We start from the raw sequence: 24760 nt of genomic DNA, 5'->3' as shown, positions 1-24760 counted from the left end.
TAATACACACTACAGGCCAGCCATACTGTACTGCCCACACTTCCTAGAACACGTCATGCCCTAAAATATGTGCACACAGACAAGCACTTGCCACAGAGAAAAGAACAAAGGAAAAAGCTAAACCCAGTAGAGAAAAATCTGCCCTCACTCTCCTCTTACCCTCCTAGGTCCTCATTGGCTTAATCCAACAGGAAGCTAGAAAATAAGCAAACTGATTAATGAAGTCCAGAGGATTACTCCATAGAGTTGGGAAAGGGTAAAAAGTAAGTCTGGAGATTCAAACGAAAAATATCAAAGATCCACAAGCTGGTAGGTGTCCCTACAGGACATCTGAATATCTGCGATATTGCTTTCATGTAATCTGCATGAATCCTGCTGGGACACATTTTATTTCTTTGTCATTGGAAATAGGATAAAAGGTGATGGTGATGATGATGATGATGACAGGAGATATGAAGAAGGTGAAGAAAGAAAGAATACAACAAATACTACTAAAGATTAAAAAAAAAAACCTGTGCATTTAACAGTTATTTGTTGAACACCTGCTAAGTGTTAGGCTGCTGAGCAAACTGCTGACAATAAGGAGAGAAGACATGGTTTCTGTCCTTAGGAGCTTCCTGTTTATTGGGGAAATCAGATCTGTGAATCAGTGTTCACAGAGCAGCATTAGCAACTACATGGATAAATACATATAATTCAACCAGCTTCTATGTTATTTTATTAATAGTAATTATTATTATTAAGCTTTACTATATATAAGGAAATTTGTTAAACTACTTAAATCAGATCTACTTCATATGATCATGAGAGGATTAAAATTAATCACCTACAGGACTTCCCTGGTAGTCCAGTGGTAAAGACTCCATGCTCCCACGGCAGGGGGTGTGGGTTCAATCCCTGGCTGGGAACGTGGGGCAGCCAAATAAATAAATAAATAAAATTAATCATCTACTATTATCTTCACTTTACAGATGAGCAAGTTGACACTTAGGAAGTTTAAGTCACTTACTCAGAGTCTCCTGGCTAGTAAGAGGTAGAGCTGTGATTAAAACCCAAGCACTCTGATCTCAGAGACACACACCCCTCATAACTTCAGGGGTTGAGACCACAACAGTTTTCCTTTGAAAACTGCACTCTGTATGCTTTCAAAATCCAAGGGAGTTTTCCTTATCAATCTACCATGTCCCCTGTTATCTCTCTCAATATCTATGACTCCATTTTCTAATTGCATCAAATACTGCATTAGCTCAGTATTACATTAATTAGTACCATTTTGTTTACTAGATGATGACAGGGTGAAAGGGAGTTTCCTTTCCTTGATGCCCATTATTAAGATGATTATTCCCCAGGGGGTGATGTGGAAAAAGGAACGAGGTACACTGCAGTATGTGTGGACACCTGTGGCCTTTAGCAAGGAGGATGGCCCTACCCCAAATTATTCCATCTGGCAGAGCTGTTACCTGCTGTAGTTCACACATGAATGGCAGCGATTTGCATGCAAATGGAGGACTGCATGCTTTCTTGGAGCTAAGAGCTGTATTTCAGCATTTCACAGGGGAATTAGTCAGTGGACAGGACGCTGCGACTTTGTGGATGTGCCAGCTAAAACCCTTCTAAATACCAAGCTCTGTGTTTCACAGAAAGATTGTTTATTGAACCAGTTAATGGAAGCTCCAAAGACTCTTCTGCTGAAATACTGCCAGCTCCAAGCTCTGATTTTGACACTGATGTTGTCAGTTGAGATTAAGCTTTGGTCTTAATGAATGCTGGCAGATATCTTCTGAGGTAAGATCACCCGTATTCCTGTGGCTAAGTAGCAAAGCTCTGGACAGGCGTGAAACTAAGGTCTTGAAAGTAACTAGGTGCCTTTTTTTCTAGCTCCCCTTCATTCATTCCCCATTTCTTAAAAGATAAAGGTCAAGTTCCTTGACCACTCATCATGAATTTACATGATCTGAGCCATATCGATCTTTTTGCCCCCCTGCTGTCCCACTCCTTTATACTCCAGCAATCCTAATGTACTTCTCTTGCCCCTACACATCATGCAATCTTTTAAAAAAGCTTTCCTTCCTTTGCACATGCTGTTCCCACTATCTGGAATGACCACCTTCACTGCTGCTGGATGGTAAACTTCAAAACGTTGGATGATGATCCCCCAAAACCCGATCCAGATTATTCTGAGAGATCTTCCCTTGCTTGTTCCAAATAAAGGTAATTTTTCTATCTCCAAAACCTCATCAATATTTTTACTCTTATTGCATGAAACAAGATTTACACACAAAAAAAAATAATAGTCTTACTACTTGACACTAAGCATCTATAACTTGTTCATCCTTATATACCCAGATCTCAGCACAGTGTCTGGCATATAGTAAGCTCTTCATCCTTATTTGTCTAATTTAACTGAACTCTTTTACCCAGGTATTTGGTTATAGGAGGCTCCTGGGAGTTTAAAAGAAACCACAATGTAAATTAGGAGTTTGGGATTAACATATAGACACTACTATATATAAAATAGGTAATCAATAAGGACCTACTGTATAGCACAGAGAACTCTACTCAATATTCTGTAATAACTTACATGGGAAAAGAATCTGAAAAAAGAATGGATATATGTATAACTGAATCACTTTGCTGTATACCTGAAACTAGCACAACACTATAAATCAACTATATTCTAATATAAAATAAAATTTAAATTTAAATAAAATAAAATAAACCACAAGCAAAAGAAAAAAAGAAATGCATTATAAAGGATGGAAAAAAAAAAACTCCTTGATCTCCCTAACCAGAAAAACACTTTCAACATTATGGGTCTATGCATATCTACAGCTATATCTATATATATCTATATCTGTATCTAAAATATTCATACATAAAACAGAAATAGAGCTTTGAGTATTAGGTTTTTTTCTTCTTTTTTTAAAGAAATTTACACTGAATAGTGGGAATAAGTTATCCTTTGTAGATGAAGATGACACAGTGGAGAAATCAGTATTCCCTCCTGATGGAACAAGACAGTAAGGCTTGCTGGAATCCATTTAGCGCAATCAGCTGGTCTATTATCTCCCGATTATGGAGGTGGAGAAGTGGGATAGTTAATCAGGACATATTTTAGAAAGTTGTAGCATATTTGCGTATTTCCCTAAGGCCTGTAATGAAGAGCTCTTAATATTTCATTTTCATTACCAGAAGAGTTACAATAAAAACTCTCCCTGTGGTCTGAGTCCCAGAATAAAGAATTTCAGCGTCTCTAGGTCATTCAAGCAATGACCCCACAGTCAAACTAAATAGAGAACTACTCAAGATCAGGGCTCTGGGTCCACTTCCCAAGCCATTTACACTCTCTGTCTTGGTATGCACTCTCTGTCCCTAACTCACAGAAGAACATCTTCTATTTAGAATCTGTTTTGAAGGTCATGGAAAATAATCATTCCTATTAGCAGGATAAAGTGGACACCTCCCGCTGAATACCAAATTCCTCCAGAGGTTCAGAGCAAGAGCCACACTCTCTCTGCCATGTGAAATCTGGCAGCTCCTGGGGGCAGGGTTGGTGCACAAATGAGTAAACTGAGGTATATTCATGGGAAGATCAAGACGAGACAGGAGTATGCCATCTTTAGGATCTTTTCAAGCCAAAAAATTATCTGATTAAATTAGTGCCAAGCAAGCAATAATATCCCCTGAACCAGAGATGTAATCATGGAGCCAGAGAATATGTTTATCAAACAGCAAAATGTTAATTCTGACTCAGTTACTACTTTGGCTGCCAAATCCGCATAGTTTTTGACAAGCTAGATTTACATTGAGATGTAGATTGTAACCAAGTGTGCTCTGTTCCTAAACAGATCAAGACCACATAGCTGAGAATTGTGATCACTGCAGAATGCATAGACAAATGATTACTCTCTGGACAAAGACACAAATTTGGCCTTCTTTCCCGTATTTCTCAATGTGCTGTTCTCATATTCCAGGTCTAGGGCTAATCATGCCAAGAGAAGAAGCTTCAATTTATAGCAAAGAATGGGTGGGTGCAACTCCCAGGGATGTCTGAGTCTAACCAGACAGTGCTGCCTGCTTCCCGTATCCAGGTGGTCTGTGGTGGTGTGTCTGATAAGAACAAGGGACAAGAGGCAGATGGCATGATCACTGCAATGGAAAATGAGAACTGAAGAACAACCATGTCCCAGGAGCCCCTGACATGGGGGCCCTGGATAGCTAAATTTCAGCCATTCCTAAACACTGGTGGGAAGAAAGAGATTCAATTCATTAGGTGTTTTCAATCTGCTTTTTTATATGTATACACATACTGTGAAAAGAGTATCAGTTTGTGTTTGGAAGGACTGGTATGTTTATTCATACTTAGTCATCTATTAGGGGCGTGAGGAGTACAATAGAAAGAGGTATGGAAGGGCAAATTATTTGAAAAGGCAAACTGGTATAACAGGAGAAAGCAAAGGCTTGCTTAGTTTCTAAAAGAGAACAGTGTTTTAAAGGTCAGCTAGGAGGCATGTCTATGTGCGTGTATGTGTCGAAACCATATTTACTAGAAAAGCACATTGGCTCATTCACCAAAAAGAGCACAGTCTAGCATGTGGCATATCTCAGAGTCCAGGGAATGGGGACTTTAGAAGCTGGACAGAGGGGAACAGAGATAAGTGCCTGTGCTCACATGCATGGATATCCGAAGTCTATTCTCATTTCTCATTCTCTTTCTCTCTCCATCTCCATCTACCTATTTTTACCTATTTCCTGAAAGCACTGTGACTTCAACATATTGCTGTCCCTTGTGTGCTAACATGAAAATCCTGATCTCTCCTTGCCTCAAGTCCATACTGCCAAGTTCCCGATTCAAAGATGTCCCACATGGATAAGCATGAGGACACGGGACAAACCAAATGCCCTTTTAAAATACTGAATGCTTTTTATAAAATAACTTTGACTTGAATACAGCCTACAGATTATAGTATTGTTTCAATATTAATTTCCTGATTTTGATCACCATACTGTAAAAAATACACCCTAAAGTATTTAGGGTTAAAGAGATAGCATAGTTGTGACTATTTTCAAATGTTACAGAAGGAAAAATAACATATATAGAAAGAATAATAAAGCAAATACGACAAAATGTTAACATTTGGGATACCTGGGTGAAAGATACCAGAAATTCTTTGTATTTTTCTTAAAACGTTTCTGTAATTTTGAAATTATTTCAAAATAAAAAATTTAAATGGGGGCTATTCTATATGAAAAGAAATTTATCATTTTAACTTGTTCTCATAGTGAAGATTCTCTTCACTCAATAGTGCCATTGGGGAAGAGGACTGAAAGTAAAAACTACACCCCAACACAACTCAAACCAAACATATTGTTGTGTAAACCACACAACCAAGACTGCATTCTAGAAATCTGGTCAAAAGTTTCCACATTTCTAATGAAGTTCTCATCTTGTCATTCACCCATTCATTCACCAAATATTTATTGAGAGCCTTTATATGAAATGATCGAAGATGCTGATCTCATGAGCCTGCAGAAGAGAGACACACAGAGTCATGTCTGACACTGTGTGCCATGTGGCAAAACCACAGAAAGGGGCAATCCTCACCCAGTCTTCAGGGGGACCAGAGAAACCTTCCTAAAAAGAGGATGTTTAATATCAAACTCATAAGAAAAGAGGAGTTGGCTAGATGAGGGAGGTGTGGGAGAGCAGTAATATCCCAGGATATGCAAAGACACTGGCACAGAGCACTGGGAGTGGAGGGCAGAGAAGGCTATAGGTTACAAAACAATTAAAACTGAAGAATCAAACAGGAGTCTTATACTGAAATCAAGCAGGACCCTGCAGGGCCTTCCTGGGGACAGACCTCCTCAGTGTCCCCTGTCTCTTGTTTGTAGAAAAGCTTTAGCCTCCTAGGCCTTCCCCAAGTTCCAAAGAGCAAATTTACTCAGAGAAGTGAGAAAATGCTAAAACAAAGGAAAACAGTCATTCAAGACAAAATAATAATAATCTAGCCATTAAAAAAAGGTCAAGGAACTTTAGTTCCTCCTGAAGGGCTACAGATAATATTCCAAGCTATGTACTTGAGTTGTTTTGCAGATACTATAAAACCCCCACCAGGTGGAAGAAGATAACTGTATGCTGCCCACCAGCATGCAGATCCCAGACCAGCTGGAACCAGAAGGTTGTTGACTGAGATCCTCAAAACCTTACCGTTACCTCACCATCAACCAATCAGAGAATTGTGTACAAGCTGATCACACACCCTGTGACCTTCTCCCTCACACTGTCTCTAGAAACTCCTCCCTGAAAGCTACTGGGGAGTTTGGATCTTTCGAGCATAAGCTGCCCATTCTCCCTGCTTGGTGCCCTGCCATAAATGCTGTATTTCCTTCACCACAATCTGGTGTCGGTAGATTGGCTCTGCTGCAACGCTGGATGAGCAGACCCAAGTTCGGTTCAGTAACAATATGAGTTGCTTGTGATTTTGGATTTTATCCTGAAGACTACAGGATTTTTAAGCAAAGGAGTGACATGAGAAATGTTTTTGTTTTTTTGAATTTTAATTCCGGTTACTGGCAAAACCACTGATTTAAAGAGAGCAGGAATAGAGCCTGTGAGACCATTTGGCTGGAAGTGAGATAATGAACACTAAGGCAACATCAGGAATGTATGGACCAATGAAATTAAAGCCTCATACACCATGTCTGTCTTCTGAAACCCAACCCTTTAAGTCAAATGGAAACATCCCCGTGCCCCATATCAGATGGATGATAAAGGCCAGGTGCTCACACCCTAATCTTGCTTATGACAATCACTATGGGCTCACCTTCCATTACGGCTTTTCTGATCTTGCTCTAAATTCTGTGACTGATTCTGAGAGTTAATCCCAGAGCCCTTCACAAATCCATCCTGAATGGATGAAATGGGTGAAGGGGGTTAAAAGGTACAAACTTCCAGTTATAAAATAAATAAGACACGGGGATGTAATGCACAGCATGGTGACTATAGTTAATAATACTGTACTGCATATTTGAAAGCTGTTAAGAGAGTAGATCTTTAACATTCTCATCACAAGAAAAAAATATTTGTAACTATGTATAGTGAGGGATGTTAACTAGACTTGTGATGATCATTTTGCAGTGTATACAAATATTGAACCATAAGGTTATACACCTAAAACTAATATAATGTCAATTATACCTCATCTTTTGAAAGTCAGTAAAATGCGACCATCACACTGAAGCCAAAACTATATTGCTTAAAGCCATAAAACTAAATCTAAATCAGATTATCAAAATATGCTGTTCAATGACAACTATTACTTAAGTGGGCTTCACAAAAGAATCCAAAAATATTTCCTATGGCCATTTCCACTTATATGTTACAAATGCTGAAATAACCTCCTGTCAACCTTTGTCTTTGTCAGGTGAACTCTTAGTTATACTTCAAGACCCAAATCAAAAAGTACTTATTTGGTAACATTTTTCTGAATGCTCCCAGGAAAGGTGAGTCAATCACTCCTATGTTCTTATGGTACTTTGTGCTTACTTCTTAACCACATGGGTTCAAACTCAGCTTTTCCACTCATTTTGGGATAATGTTGATCATAGTGCTTTCTACCTAAAAACAGAGAGGAAAATAGAATTTACCTTCCAGAGTTGTTATATGAAATAATCACTAATGAATGTTTGCTTGGGTCCCCAGAATATGAAAATAACAGCTACCAGTCATGGAGGGTTTACTCTGATTTCATTTATTACTTTCCTCCATTAAATTAGGAGCTCCTCAGGAATTCCCTGGCAGTACAGTGGTCAGAACTCCACGCTTTCACTGCCAAGAGCCCCCTTTCGATCCCTGGTCAGGGAACTGAAATCCCACATGCTGCGTGGTACAGCCAAAAATAAAATAAAATAAATCAGGAGTTCCTCTAGTAAAAGAGACTATCTTAACCACCTATGAATCCCCACTGTCTAGCAAGTGGTTTGGCACAGAGAGGGAGCACCTTCCATAGTTGTTGAATGCATGAATGAGTGAGTGGGTATAAACAGGATATCTGATGATCAGCGTCCACTGCCACAGATAAATTACAGCCTGGTTCTTGGCAGATTCCAGTGATGAAGTGTTCAGGCTGGTTCACAGAGCCACACGTTCAGCCCCAGCTTGGCGAGCCTGCTGAGTCGTTTCTGCACATTGACTGTATCTCAGACTGCTCTTCATCCTGATCACTGGCTTAATCACCTCTGCTGGCTTCTTTCCTGCTTCTTGGGGAGTGAAAAGTTTCTGCTGCTAAAAGAACGACTGCCTGTGATCCCATCCTTTCCATTTGGGCAGTCTCCTATTATTGTCGATTCTCCCCTTGCTCTAACAAGTGGCTCCTGCTTCATCACAAAGCATTCTGTGCTTACATCTCCCTTTATCCCTGTGTGGAGTGGAACAGAGCAGAGAGAGTTCCTCCCTGCCCACATTGTGCTGACACTGAAAGAGACACAATCATCAGGCAGGAAGGAAAGATGGCTTTTGAATCAGAACAAATGCATCCCAGCTCAATTCTATGCTTCATTTAATTAGGAATCAATTGGCTCTGGCCACCACGACGGAGTTCCCCTTTTCATAAGAAACCAGAACTAACTAACTCTCCCTCTCCTCTCCCCCACTTCATTTATATGAGAAGTGGAGAGAGATGGGGAAGAATTGAGTGGAGTTTGAAACTAAAAAATAGCATCCTGCAGAAGGAGAATCAGAGTGAGCAAAAATAAATATAAACAAAGCTGATATGATAAGGAAATTAATTCCAACCCCCAAAATGTATTGAGCACCTAATATGTGCTAGGAAGTGTGCTAAAATCTGGGAAGGCACCTTTGAAAAAAGACAGATTCCTGCATTCAAGAATTGTGGGGAAATAACTTCATATGATGATGATTTGGAGTAATTGATGTTATTTAGCTTGGGAAGGGAAAGAATCAGAGGTGGCATAAGTCTTGTCTTAAAATATATGATAGGATGTAGAATGGCCTCCTCCAAGCTCCTTCCAATTGTCGACAAAACTCTGCACTATCTAGCACCTGCTGGCCACCTGCAACATCATTGTAAATGTAAGTTTCATAGGGTGGTGCATGAAACCACCTAAAATCACGGCATTCCAGAGAAGTAATAATGATAAAGTGCTTAAGTTCTTCTACCAGTCATCCTGTTCCTTCTCCTGCAAGCCAAAGATAAAACCATGTGCTTGTAGTTCCCAGCCATAAATAAATGTTAAAAACTCACCCCTACAAATTATCACGACCTTTATGGATAACATATAAGAATCCAGGAAAAGAAGAGTAGGATACACAACTTGATGGAATCAGAATTTGAAGTTGCTAATCTTTCATACACCCTCAGGAAGTGTGACTTCAGTTGTCATATCAGGGCTTTGCAGCCACAAAGTGTCCTTGTCAAGATCTGCAACCTTTTACTTCATCCCTTTAAATTCATACATGCCATTTGTCACATCCAATGGCTCAGAAACCAATTCCAAGTTAGCACAGTCCATTACTTGGATGTTTGTAGATGGACTTTCTTTGTCTTCTTCCTTCTGAATTAACAAACCAATTTCAAAGGTTTTGCTTTGCTTGGGACCCAGATGGCTGTGAACATACATTTATTAGTCATCACTCTTAGAGTTGCAAATTATGGAAGAGTCAAGTCAAACTGGCTTAAGCAAAACAGGCAAATTACTAAATCATACAACTAAAACGGCATTTTAGAGATTTCTCTCTCTCTCTCCCTCCCCCGCTTCCCTTTCCTCTGGCCTCTCCCCTCCCCACTCTACCTCTCTCTCTCTATCTCTCTTTCCTCTCCCCATGCCTTGGCTCTGCTTTCCTCTGTGTATGTTTCATGCTCAAACAGGATCTCTTTGTGTGGCCTCTGGCAGCTCTGGTCTTTCATCTTTGTAACTATAAGACCAGCAAAAAGAAGAACAATTTCCTCCAATCTCCTCAGTAAACATCCAAATATCAGCTCTGACTGGATAGACTAGGGTATGTCTCCTTCCCTGAAGAAAGCCCGAGGCTCCAGGATGAAACATTGGTGGGGCTGGTTGCTCGCCCATCCCTGCAGCTGAGGCTGGGTCAGCTAATGGTCTGAGAGAGGAGAAGGTGTATTTCCCAAAGGAGTCTCCAGAAGCTGTTATTAGTACAGAACTAATGAATGCTGAGAAGGGAGAAAGAAAAAGGCAGAAATGTCCCCTTAGTTCCCACATTTGAACATCGAGCCCATAGCTTTCAATAGTTTCAGATGGAGCAAAAAACAAAAGCCTCTGAACCAAATTCTAGGTGTCTAAGGCTTGGCTTGTTTCCTTTTAGCTCATTGCCCTCTTATGTCTCCTGGAGGGAAGAACTGATAGAAAGTGAGGGTGAGAGAACAGATAACCAGGAGAAGGACGTTTGTTCTCAACCTTTTTTTTTTTTTTTTTTTGCGGTACGCGGGCCTCTCACCGCTGTGGCCTCTCCCACTGTGGAGCACAGGCTCTGGCTCTGGACGCGCAGACTCAGCGGCCATGGCTCACGGGCCCAGCCGCTCCGCGGCACGTGGGATCCTCCCGGACCAGGGCAAGAACCCGTGTCCCCTGCATCGGCAGGAGGACTCCCAACCACTGTGCCACCAGGGAGGCCCTCAACCTTTTTTGAGAGCAATGAAGTCAGATGTTAATAGAGCCGAAGACTAACAGATCCAGATTATGTATTGACAGGAGGGTGGGGCTGTGCTACTGGGAGGCTCTCACTTTGTTTTCCTGTAGGACATCACACAGATGCCAAGATGGACTATTTGCACAAAAAACATACTATGTATCTGAGTCGTAAGTGCTATAAAAAAAGATTATAATTAGGATTTGAAGTTCAGATTCCAGCTTAACTTTGGATAGGAGAAAGAAACCAACACTCACCTATTTGAGCCTGAATTCTACCTCTTATCACCTCACCAATCAATTACAAAGGTCATGGGTGTGGAGAAATATTTTTACTATATTTTAATAGCAGGAAGAAAATGGGAATGCATTGTAGAGTGGATTTCTTTGGTTGTTCTGTTTACTCTGCTTTTTCTTTTCATTCGCCCCTTCCCAATGCCCCCCCCCCCATCTCAGGGTCACTTCACTGCACACTGTTTCATCCATGGCTCCGTTATGTGCATCTTCATGAGGTACAGTTATGGAAACAGTAAGTTTTATCTTCCCACAGAACCAACTGGAGTTTCTAATAACAATAATATAAGTACTATTAACCTCATCATTATTATTAACACCAATGACCACAGAACAAAAACTTAGTATGACATAATAGCCATATTGATGAGCAATACAACGTGTCATGTTCTCTGTAAGCACTTTACCTATATTATCACAATTAAGTCTTGCAACAAAACTATGAGGTCAGCACTTTTTTTATCCCCACTTTTAAAATGAAGAAAACTGATACTCAAGAGACCAACGCTTCAACTAATAGACAAAGCTGGTGAGTGTCTTTCATTCATTTCTTCTGCCTGCCCTGCTCTCTCAAGCCTTTGCAACTGGATTGCTCTTGATTCCTAACACTGTCTCAGGAAAGAGCATATGTTTTCAGGGCACAATCTTCACAACCATAAGTGATGACCTATTCCTTCCTGGCTAACTTCGACTCTTGCTCTTAGAACAAAAGGCACCGCCTCAGAGCTGACTCCCAGACATCACCACTTTCAATGCCTGCCCCCCCCACCCTTTGTACTGCATGACTGTATGGTCATTGATTACCAGTACTGTCCTTCTAGACTTAGAGTTCTGTTTGGTTTTTACCCAGAGCTGTGTCCTTAGTTTTTAGCTCAGTTTTAGTTGTCTATAATATATAGCTAAATAGATGTGTGACTGTAATCACTACCCAGGCGGGTAACAGGCAGTTTGGGACCAGTGGACTCTAAGCATTTTCTCAGGACTTCCTCCATCCCCCAATGCCATTTTCTTTTTTCTTTTTTTTTTTTTTTTTGGCGGTACGCGGGCCTCTCACTACTGTGGCCTCTCCCATTGCGGAGCACAGGCTCCAGACGCACAGGCTCAGTGGCCATGGCTCACGGGCCCAGACGCTCTGCAGCATGTGGAATCTTCCCAGACCAGGGCACGAACCCATGTCCCCTGAATTGGCAGGCGGACTCTCAACCACTGAGCCACCAGGGAAGCCCCCCAATGCCATTTTCTAATGCCTCCTTTTGCTAAACCTCATCTCCCTGATTTGAAAACTATGACTCTATCCCAGATGTTATTTACTTAACTACCCTTAGGAGTAAGGAAAATAACAGAAGTTTTAAAAGTTGACCAATTACAGCGAATAGGGATATGTGAAGACTCCAATAAATAGTAGCCATGCATATCCTATCTAATAAGGACAGTTGTTGCCCTAAGGATTGAGAGCCCAAGAGTCACTAGAAGTTTCAAATATTCAGAAATACTGATTTTTAGTTTTATATGTAAAAATCTCTCACTGTTTTAATATCATGTGTAAGGTATATGGCCTTTCACAAGTTATCTAACCTCTCCGTGCCTCAGTTTCCTCATCTGTGAAGTAAGGACAATATTGGAACCTAACTAATAGGGTTGCTATAAAAAGTAAATTACATGGTATTTCTGAACAGCTTAGAGCAGTTCTTGGCACATAGTAAATGTTCACATATATAAATATATATATGAATATGTGATTATATATAATGTTCAATTTCATGTTGAATATATAATTGAATATTGAATATAATACTAAATATTAAATACGTAATTGAATGACAACAATAATACATTTTTAAAGAAAAACACTGAAAGCCAAGCAAAACACACCTACAGGGCACTTGTGGCCTACAGGTTATCAGATTGGGAGCCTGCTTATACTATCACTGAAAACCTCATTTTGGACTGCCTCTGGATATGGCATACCTCCTGATTCTTTTATCCTACATGGTTTGAAAAATAGCCCTTTCTCTGCCCACACAGTCCCTAATTTTCTAAAATCAGCCCACCCCTGAGTCCCAAGACTACCCAAGAAGGAACAAGTTTTTAATATCTGCCTCTCCCCACCACAGGCCCCCATGGAAGTGTGGTTGAAAAACCTCCCCCTAAAAGCAAACCCTTTAGGAAGCTCCTGCTTCCTAGGCCTCAGAGGGGTCTCTATCAGCTGCAGCCCACTTTTCAATCAATCTTATCTGTAATGTTTGCAGATTGCACTGGCCACCCCCCACCCCCACAAGCCAGCTGTGTTATCAGCAATCAGCAGCATGGGGAGGACAGAGCAGAGGCACAGCAGAGAACAAGGCTAAAAATAACCATTTTCAGATTAAAATCCTGAATTGCAGAGGGAAGCGGGGAGGAGAAGCAAGAGATGGTAGGACAGGTTTTATTTATTTACACCAATGAATCAACGATAAAAGGAGGAAAAAGGTATTTCAAGGAGTTGGGAGTATGGCAGAATTGTTTTCATCTCCAGTAATGTTGTCAAAACATGAATGATGATGCAAAGTAAATGCCTGTCAGACAAACCCAAAGGAAGCTTATTTACACATTTAGGATGAGCAGGGTTGTAAATGATGGTTTAATTGGGAAAATCTGCCTAGTCATTTGAACAAGCAGACCTAAAAACAGACATAACATAGTGCTGGGAGGAAAATACATTTAAGGAAATTTCTTTTCCATTGCTTTACTCTCATACATTTTCCCCATTCCTCTGCCTCTCTCTATTCCATTTTCATTTCCATTAGAAAAAACATTTCTCAGCATTTCCCAGGCTGCCCTTAACCTTTCTGACTCACTCACCTGGGGCCTGTGGGAGGCAAAGCATTCTCTCAATGACTGGAGACAGCTCTGGGCAGTACCCAACACACGTATGCTGACTTCTGGAGCTGGGATGGTGGCTTCCTAAAAACAAACAGTGCAAGGGCTAATGGATTAGGGAAGGTGTGTAGAATGTTCGACTTGATGTCCAGCAAATAAAAGGCATTCAATAAATATGTTTCCTTACCTGCCACTCAGTAGGGAACTGGCGTTTATTGACTGGGAAGAACTACACCAATACAGTAACAATGATTATTTCTAGATGGGAGGTTATGGTTGATGCAGTTTCCTTCTTCTTTATATTTTTTATTTAGGTTTTTTTTTAATTTTCTGAAATGAGAAATAAAATGATTTTTAAATCCAAAATTCTGGAGGCCATTATATTAAATGTGTCATTCTAGTCTTATACCCACCTATTCCCATCCCATGATCTGATCTTCTAGTAAAATTAATTCATTAATAAGCTTTAAAACTAAGGTTTTAGTTCTTTTTTATGGTTTTTTCAAAATGTGCCAGAAATTGGCATTTTGCCAATTTTTTAGGAGGAGAGGTTGGCACAAATACCAACTTTAAACTGAATATCACTTGACATGACTGTAATCTCTCAAAACACAGCAAAAAATCATACATAAATATATAAATAATGAGTAAAGCATATACAATTTATTTCATCATTTTGGCCATTATTCTTAGGTAAGACTTCTTGTCAGATGTAGCAGATACTTATAATGAACCATTTCCCTCCCTCAGTCCACCTAATTTCAGCACTTGTATGGTACACAGTTCCATGCATCTATTGCCGATATCCCATGGTGCCTCTCTGTACTGTTTTCTCTAAAGCTGGAGAAGATGGCTTAGCCATATGCAGGTGCAACCCAAAAATGTGGGCGAGTCTACCCCCAATGCAGTCCTCACACTATGGAGGGTAAAAGTCTATGGATAAATGTCCCAACTTCTTTGTCTTTCAGTGGGACAATTCTAAGCAGTAATCAGCTCATTATCACATACTTTGTTTTTCTTCCTTTCTTGTCTCTCTCTCTCTCTACTTTCCACACTTCTGTTTTCTGTGATCACCTTCAAAATAAATTCCCCATATCAACTCCTTGTCTTAGGGTCAGCTTTAAGTGGCAGGAGGAGGTGTGGCTGCACCCACAGTAAGATATCATATTATAATTCATTGGTTAAAAAGAGTCTTCAAGGGCCTCCCTGGTGGCGCAAGTGGTTGAGAGTCCGCCTGCCGATGCAGGGGATACGGGTTCGTGCCCCGGTCTGGGAGGATCCCATATGCCGCGGAGCGGCTGGGCCCGTGAGCCATGGCCGCTGAGCCTGCGCGTCCGGAGCCTGCGCGTCCTGAGCCTGTGCTCCGCAACGGGGGAGGCCACAGCAGTGAGAGGCCCGCATACCGCAAAAAAAAAAAAATAAATAAAGAGTCTTCAAGTCACTAATGATAACAATGTCACTAATGAGAACTGCAGCCAACATTTTATTTATTAGAATGTGGTGCCCAGGGCTTCCCTGGTGGCGCAGTACTTAAGAATCCGCCTGCCAAGGGCCTCCCTGGTGGCGCAGTGGTTGAGAGTCCGCCTGCCGATGCAGGGGATACGGGTTCGTGCCCCGGTCTGGGAGGATCCCATATGCCGCGGAGCGGCTGGGCCCGTGAGCCATGGCCGCTGAGCCTGCGCGTCCGGAGCCTGCGCGTCCGGAGCCTGTGCTCCGCAGCGGGGGGGGCCACAACAGTGAGAGGCCCACATACCGAAAAAAAAAAAAAAAAAAAAAAAAAGAATCCGCCTGCCAATGCAGAGGACACGGGTTCGAGCCCTGATATGGGAAGATCCCGCATGCCATGGAGCAACTAGGCCCATGTGCCACAACTACTGAGCCTGCACTCTACAGCCTGGGAGCCACAACTACTGAGCCCCCATGCCACAACTACTGAAGCCCACGCACCTAGAGCCCGTGCTCTGCAGCAAGAGAAGCCACTGCAATGAGAAGCCCACGCACCGCAATGAAGAGTAGCCTCCCGCTCACCGCAACTAGAGAAAGCCTGCGTGCAGCAACGGAGACCCAACACAGCCAAAAATCAAATAAATTAAAAAAAAAAAAAGAAAAAAAGGATGTGGTGCCCAAATTAAACTGACCGTGTAAGCAACCTCCACACAGAATGGAACTGGAACAAAATTCCTTTCTGTCTAGATGTGCTGTTAGCACACAGAACTGTACCAGGCACTGAGACAAAATAAGCAAGTGCTTTCACAAGCCCATGGGCAAAATCTCCCCTTTTCTAACTCTTGGCCTTGAAGAATTAGGGTCCTAGGAACATGATGAGTATGGAAGACTAGCCTCACTCAACAGTAACTCCTCCTTATAGCCTGAGATTTGTTTTGTTTTGTTTTGTTTTTTGTTGTTTGGGTTTTTTTTTTGCGGTACATGGGCCTCTCACTGCTGTGGCCTCTCCCGTTGCGGAGCACAGGCTCCGGACGCACAGGCTCAGCGGCCATGGCTCACGGGCCCAGCCGCTCCGTGGCATGTGGGACCTTCCCAGACTGGGGCACGAGTCCGCGTCCCCTGCATCAGCAGGTGGACTCTCAACCACTGCGCCACCAGGGAAGCCCTAGCCTGAGTTTTTGACAGCCTGACAGTGGTACAGGAATTATGCCAGTATTCCTGCTTAGCATGAGCTCTGCCACAGGACCAATGACATATAATCTGTATACTTGCTTTTCCTGCCACAAAGCTGTGACACATTATCAAAGCTTCACAAAGTCATTCCATCTTAGTACAACTCTGGACAACTTCTTTCCATCTTATTTCTGGGACAAGGACATTCACTGTATCCTACTTTCATTTTCTGATTATTATATTAAAGGTTGACACGTTTGACAACTCAAATTCATTGATTAAATGTTTTTTCTCTCAAAATTATTTTTAATATAATAATCTAATAAATATGAATCCCAGATTCATCACTAAATATATGACCTTGCTTAGTTAAACCTCAGTATTTTTTTCTGTAAAATACAGGTAAACAATAAAACATTGTAGATTGTTGTGAATATTGCAAAAATCCCTGTGTGTTTTGTGAAGTCCCTAGCTCAAAAACACGTCTAAATGTTAAACACTATTATTAAAATCAGATCCAATTATAATAAATGCACAATGTAAAAATACCAAGTCAGTTTTTTTTTTTATAAATAAATTTTTTTTTTAGATGTTGGGGGTAGGAGTTTATTAATTAATTAATTTATTTTTGCTGTGTTGGGTCTTCGTTTCTGTGCAAGGGCTTTCTCTAGTTGTGGCAAGCAGGGGCCACTCTTCATCGTGGTGCGCAGGCCTCTCACTATCACGGCCTCTCTTGTTGCGGAGCACAGGCTCCAGATGCGCAGGCTCTGTAGTTGTGGCTCACAGGCCTAGTTGCTCCACGGCGTGTGGGACCCTCCCAGACCAGGGCTCGAACCTACGTCCGCTGCATTAGCAGGCAGATTCTCAACCACTGCGCCACCAGGGAAGCCCCCAAGTCAGTTTTGCACTTAGAATCTGGAGACACTTTAACTAAAAGACATATAGGGTCTCTCATTCTAACCTTTTCATTTTTCATGCAATTTAACCTTCATTAAAACTATAATGTGTAAAGACAGAAATGTATCAAAAAAGCAAAAATGATCAAGATATCCATCTAGAGGATCTCACAATATAGAAGGAAAAAGATACATGTACAGATTTAATCATGCACTAAACATTTATGAAATGCCAGCTTTGTACTAGAACTGCACTAGGTAATACAGACACAAAGATGAATAAGATTCTATCTCCTCTGAGAGAAGCAGCTGTCCAATGAACCAACAAGAACACTATATTGATATGATATGTATTATGTTCAAGGTAATATGAGAAGACCTTAAAAGGAATTACCAGCTCTAACAAGGGAAGTTAGAGCTGGGGGCAAATGAGTAAAGCTTTACAGTTATGACTGTTAAACTGGTATATGAAGGATGTATAGGAGTTAACAAGTAAATCAATGGGGAAAAAATGGCTCCAAGATATAGCATATACAAAAGCAAGGAATTATGGAAGAACATATTGTCTCCAGGGAACTCCAAGTAGTTAGATTAGACTGGACCCAGGAGAGATGGGGAAAGTGAGGAGGAGAAATGTAGGAAAACACTTCTCACAGTGGTAGACTGTGATTATTTTGAAATGACCATAATGGAGTTACAAGCAAAGCAGTATGAAATATTCCTGTCACATAAGGTTAGATCACTTGTCCATTTACTTCTGGCAAAACTAAAACTAGAAGCTGAGCCTCCCAACTCCAAATATGGTGCTCTATCCTATAGATCAGTGGTTTAGAAAGGTGTCCCAGGACCAACAGCTTAAGCATTATTTGGGAAATTGTTAGAAATGGACATTCTCAAGTCTCACCCAGACCTACTGAATCAGAAACGCTGAGGACCGGGCTCAGAAATGTGCATTTGTAAAATCCCTCCAGATGATTCACACTAAAATCTGAGAATCACTACTCTTGACCATGCTGTTGTCTTCATATTCCCAAGGAGCTGTTCATGGAAGAAACTGAAGAAAAAGCAAAGATTGCTTCTTTTTTATCACAATCAGAAAACAGCCTTATGCTCATAACAAAACTTTATCAATCAAGCATTTTGCAAAAATTGTATGAAAATGTTCTGTTTTGGCAAGTCCTTTGATGGCCAATATCTTAGAGGGCACAACAGGTTCAGGTAGCCAGAAATATCATTTACCCCCAGATGCCATTTAGGTACCAGCTACATGGAGACCCAGGAGCAAGTGCCCACCAGTATACCTGCTGGAAGAAGTTAGAAGGGGAAAATAAAATTAAAAGGAATGGGAGGAAATGAACCACCCTTTGAACACTATGGTTATATCATTGATTTTTCTGAAATTAGAAGCATTCTGCATCCAATCAACCTGCCTCTCTATAGCTGACATCAACCATTGAGGAGATGAAGAAAAATCTCATTTGTGTCAGTATCTGGCAAACTAATACAAGTTAATTTGTCAATTAAACTATCAGTGTAATAGGGAATGCTGCAAACTAACATTAGCAGGTTAAGAGAGGCAAGCTGTATAATTCATAAAGAAAACACCAAGTCCGCAACAGGAATTCAGATGGAACTTAAATGAAGATGAAAAAAATGGCAAAACGAAATTAAAGACAGGGTCTGAGTGACCTCTAGTGTTATTAAGAGGAATATGAGGTAAGTATGAGAAATAGAAACTAGCCTACAGTGCAGAATCCTAGATACAAATATAACTATATATGAATATATGTGCGTAACTATATACGTATAACTACACATATACACTTATGTATGTATACTTCATTTCAACATATTCATCATATCCATTGGTTTAAAAGTCACCCAAGAAACATGTAACGTTTTACATTTCAGTTTTCGTCACTAAAATACTGACTGTTCTGACTTACTGACTCGGTATTAAAATGTCTTCATTGTATATATGCAAAAGTTTGGGATCTTAGCCTCATCATTCAAATGCCTTTGGGGAAAAAGAAATAATGCCTTGTATTAAATGTTAAATAACATTAGGTTTCCTAACTGATATTGGGAAAAGGTCAAGGGAATGCAGAGAGGCAATAAAGTCATTCCAATTTTAGAACTGTTGAGAGACAGTGCTTACATTCAGTAGCTTCACCTTCTAACGTATGCATTGATTTTTCTAAAAGCACAGCTCTGATCACCTTCCATCAAGGTTCTTCAAAAGCTCCCGATTGTCTACCAAATTAAGAACAAATCCTTATGTGGGTCATTCAAGGTCTTCCATAACGTGACCACTCTGACCTTCATCTGTTATGAAGAAGGCATTGCCAGATGTCACAACACTTGTATTATTTCTGCACAGGCAGACTTCCCACCTACTGATGTTTTTAACTTCAAGAATTTTGTAAACCTTTGTGTAAAGATAGCCCCAAGCCTGGGAAGGGCTTGCAGTTTATTTCTAACAATCTCCTGATTTCAACTCCTATTTCCACCACTTGCTAAATGTGTAATTTTGGAAAACTTACTTAGCCCAACTTAACTCAGTTTGATCATCGCTAATACAAAGATAATGTACATCCTGAAGATGTTACTACAGCTACCTCTTCATGACAGAAGATAAAGAAGGGTAAGAAGAAACCAGGTCAAGTACCATCTCTGCCATTAGCTTTGGGAGCCTGGATAAACCACTCGACTCTCTTAATTCCAGTTTCTCCATTTGTGAAACAGGTACAATAATAACCAACTTTATAATATTAAGATGAGGATTAAAATCAGCTGACTTATAAGCAAAAGCAGCCAGTATATCACAGGAACTCAATAAATGCACACTCTAGGGCTACTGCCTCTACCTGCCTCTTTCATCTGGAGTAGGGGCATGGATGTCAGTGATGCCATCAAGCCCTCTAATTGGGCCGGGGCCTTTGACTGGCCTGTTCCTCCTTTTCCTATTGAAAATGTAGTCAGCAAATGATTCAAGAATATGTTAACAGTACATCTAAGGTGTGGTTATTATGAACCATCTGATAATAATAATTTACAGGATGATCCTGTAAACCAGCATCATGCAGTCAGTAAAATTATTTTAGCCCATAGACTTGTCTAAACCAGGCTCAGAATGAAAAGTTAAAATAAAGTTGTAATGTATGATTCCACTTACATGAAGTATTTAGAATAGACAAACTCATAAAAAACAGAAAGTAGAATGATGATTGTCAGAGGCTGGGGCTGGGTGGGGGGTTTCTTTTTAACAGGTATAGAGTGGCAATTTTACAAAATGAAAAAGTTCTGGAGATTGGCTGCACAACAGTGTGAATATACTTAATACTACTGAACTGTACACTTAAAAATGGTTAAGATGGGGCCTCCCTGGTGGCGCAGTGGTTGAGAGTCCGCCTGCCGATGCAGGGGATACGGGTTCGTGCCCCAGTCTGGGAGGATCCCATATGCCGCGGAGCGGCTGGGCCCGTGAGCCATGGCCGCTGGGCCTGCGCATCCGGAGCCTGTGCTCCGCAACGGGAGAGGCCACAACAGTGAGAGGCCCGCATACCGCAAAAAGAAAAAAAAAAATGGTTAAGATGGTAGGTAATATGTGTATTTTACCATAATTAATTTTTTTTTAATTTTAAAAAGCTTTTATGAGATGAAATTCATTACCCCTTAAATGCAACTTCTTCTGGAATCTCCATAGGCTACAAACACACACAAGTGAGTTTGTGTGGAAAGAGTGATCTTTGTCTAATAACCCATGATTTTACTAATTGGCCCTCAAAAGCCTAGATTATTTGAGTCCATGTTGAAGAATGATAAAAAGTATATTTTTCACCCCTCTGAATGCCACCTAACATGTAAGAAGAGGAACTGATGCTAACTCATTTGGCTAGATATAAAAGGAGTAAAAGGATCAGCATTTACCTTCTACCTGGAGTTACTTGGGCAGAACCTGGAACAAAGCACCAGTATAAATAATTTTGAACTCTTTCCAATTATTATCAGGCTTTTATGTGATTATTAAAATGATTTCTCAACAAGAGCTACCAGCAATTCCTTCCACTACCTGAAAACTTAGACCAGCAAAGAAAGAAGTCCCAAAGCCAGCTCCACACTTGTGTCCCTTCCTTCTGAATCCACTGGAAAAATCAGTAAAAATTGTAAGTCTGCACTGCTGCTTTCTTGGGTTAGAAATTCCAAATTACTTTTAAAGCCTCCTCATCAATGTGTCCCTCTAACAGCCTAACCCTCATTGTTGGCCGGATATCCAGAATGCTTAGAGCTTGATGAAAAAGGATAAAACTCAGTAGTCTTGAATGTAAGTGAGCTGAAATAACCCATCCATTTATCCCCAGATCCTCGTGCTTCTCCAAGTCAGTGTACCCTATCTGTCTCTGTACTTCTGGATGGATTCTAGCAATCCTAGGTGTTCTCTAACTCATGATCACAACTTTTTAGGTAGTTGTTTCAAATTTTGTTGATGTAATATATATATATATATAGAGAGAGAGAGAGAGAGAGAGAGAGAGATTGCATATATATATATATACACACACAAATTGATGTGCATATATATATATATGCACAAATCATGATTGTATAAATTGATGCACTTTCACAAAGTGAACATTTCTGTATAACATCTGCTTTTGTTACATTCAAGTTATCCTGCCAAGGATAACTACTATACCAAATATGCTGACTTTTAACATCATACATTAATTTTGCCTCTTTGTGGGTGGGGCAGGACTTTATATAAATGGAATCACACAGAGGGATCTCTAAATTCATGAGATTCATCTATACTGCTCTATGTAGATGTAGTTTGTTCCCTTTCATTGCTGTGTAAGGCAAATGTAGCATGACTTATTTGTCCATTTTACTATTGATGCCGCTTCCCATTTATTTGAAATTAGCCCATCACATTTGCGTCTGTGGATGCACACCTCAAATCCCTGTACCTTAAGTTTCTAGTAACGTTCTAATGATCATCTGACAGCAACCACAGAGCTGCCTTGTCATCCTCTGTCCAAGTCAGTAATTCCCAAATTCCATCTCTAAGGTTCAACCAAAAACTGCCCTGCATGAAAAATCAAGAAACTCATTTTCCCTGAGAACAATACAACCTTTCTATATTTGTAGATTTTCTGTGATTGCTTTAAAAATTATTTTTTTAAACACTATGTTCTATCTACTTCAGTTCCATTCAACAAGTTTTATTAGAATTTCATCTATGTGCCAAGCACTGTGCTCCTTATGGGACTACAAAATAAGGTAACATACAGTCCTTAATTTGGGGGAGCTCAGAGCCTACTGGGAAGAAAGATGATATTATATATGTGACTGCCCCCCACCCCAGAAGTGAATGTGCTCTTCAAATTTCTCATCAATGCTGTTCTAACTCCAGGGAAGAATAAAGTCATGACCCTAGGGCTGGGGGCGGGCTCTCAGGAAAGTCTTAAGTAGTTCACCCCAAGTGTGAAATATCCTTGAAATGTTGTTCGTCAGTAAAGGTATGCTTAATAAAATGATCATGCCTGTTTTAATATCAAAATATTTCCCTTCACAACTGTCAGTTAAAATAGACACTCCAGGACAATGTGCCCTGTTTAACACTTGAATTTTAGCACTCTTGTAAACCACTAATATATTAAACCACTGTAGATATCACCACCGAAGTTTGAAAAGGACAAATCTAAACAACCTGTAAAAGTTTCCCACATAATAAAAGGATATGAGGCAGCTCCACCAATCTTGTAGATGATCCACAAACATCTGGCCACATTGTATTTTGATATATACTAACTGATTTGCTCTACTTTTCCCAGGAGATAAATAATTCTTCAGATATTTTATCCATTTTAAACAACCATGCATTTCATAATAAGTATCGGAGGCTTTAAACCACAAACCTCAGTAAAACACAGGCTGAAATTCTTGTGTCACTCATACAGTTAATAACCAAAAAAGTAATACTCATCATTTTCCTAACTGTTTGAAAGTAGAAATTGACTCCTGGGAAGGCAGAGAAGCCAATTTGCATGAGCGGCTTTCATTTCCTACTCTTAATTCAAATTGTCATAAAATTGTTTGAAGTCTTGGCACAAGTAGTGGCATTCCAATGTAAACTATAAGGGGCTCTTTGGGGAAGGACAGTTATATGTAAAATACACTCTGCATAGCAACCAAAACACTCAGTGGACTCTGAGTGCTAAAATAGGACATCTTTCTAACCACAAAGAAGAAAAGTGAAGACGGTGGCACAAGATGATTAGAACTAAGGGTGAGAATCCTCTGGGCACTCTTATTTTGGTTTGCTGTGTCTTTTCTGTGCAAAGGGAGACATGATATCTTTCATTCATTCATACAGACATCCTGGAACTCAGGAAGTCCAATGGTATGTACAACTAGGAGCCCTCAGAATACAGATGGGGATTAAAGCCTTGGAACTGAATAACATCACCTAGGCTAAAGAAGAGAAGAAAATATGTATGAGGTCTGATCCCTAGTCTGATCCAATATAGAGGTAAGAAAGAGGAGGGCAGGCTGAAGAGAACCTTAGAAGAAGCAACCTATGATGTAGGAGGAAAAACAGGAGTGTGGAATGTCTTCAAATTATATGGGGGTGGAGAGGTGGTCAACAAGGTAGGAATACTCAACCGTTCCAAAGACTGTCAAAGGCCAAATGAGATGAGGTTTGACAAGGGACCAACGGAATCAGCAAGCTAAAGGCACCAGTAACCATAACAAGCGTGGTTTCAGGAAGTAGGGAAGGCAAAAATGGATTGAGGACAGGATACACAGTGAAGATTAAGTAAACAGAGAATAGAGACAACACTTTTGAGGAGTTTGCTATAAAGAAAAGTGCACAAAGTTTATAGTATCAGGAGCAGCACTTTTTAAAGATGAGCTACAATAGATTAGGCCATGTGTTTATGCTGACTGGAAAAATCTAGCAAAAAGAGGTTAACTGATGATTTGGAAGAGAAAGGGCTAAGTGCAGGCTTGAAGCTCTTGAGCAGGTTACAGGTATGAGATCTCTACAGAGTCTACAGAGTGTGTAGGGAGGGGAAATTAGATAAGAGCTCTGACACTTCCTCCTCTATGAAAGAGAGATGAGCAGAAGGTGTCGGCATTAGACAGATTTGTCATGGGGAAGCTGTAACAATTCTCTTCTGATTGCTTCAGTTCGCTTCAGTGAAATAAAAAGGGAGGTCACAAGCTAAGAAAGGAGAAAGGACAGGTGTTGAAAAATTGAGGAGAAAAGGGTATAGATGTAATCATTTGGATAACCTCGTTTTCTATCCAAAACCTGCTACTCCAAGCTATGTGCCTTAAATAATTAAATTAACCTCTCTGATTCCCAGCTTCTTCATCTATAAAATAAGGATGATGGTTTTATCATGAGGTTAATCCAG

The sequence above is a fragment of the Mesoplodon densirostris genome, chromosome 19 (genome assembly GCF_025265405.1).
Source record: "Mesoplodon densirostris isolate mMesDen1 chromosome 19, mMesDen1 primary haplotype, whole genome shotgun sequence".
Lineage (NCBI taxonomy): Eukaryota > Metazoa > Chordata > Mammalia > Artiodactyla > Ziphiidae > Mesoplodon > Mesoplodon densirostris.
This window is presented reverse-complemented; position numbering follows the sequence as displayed.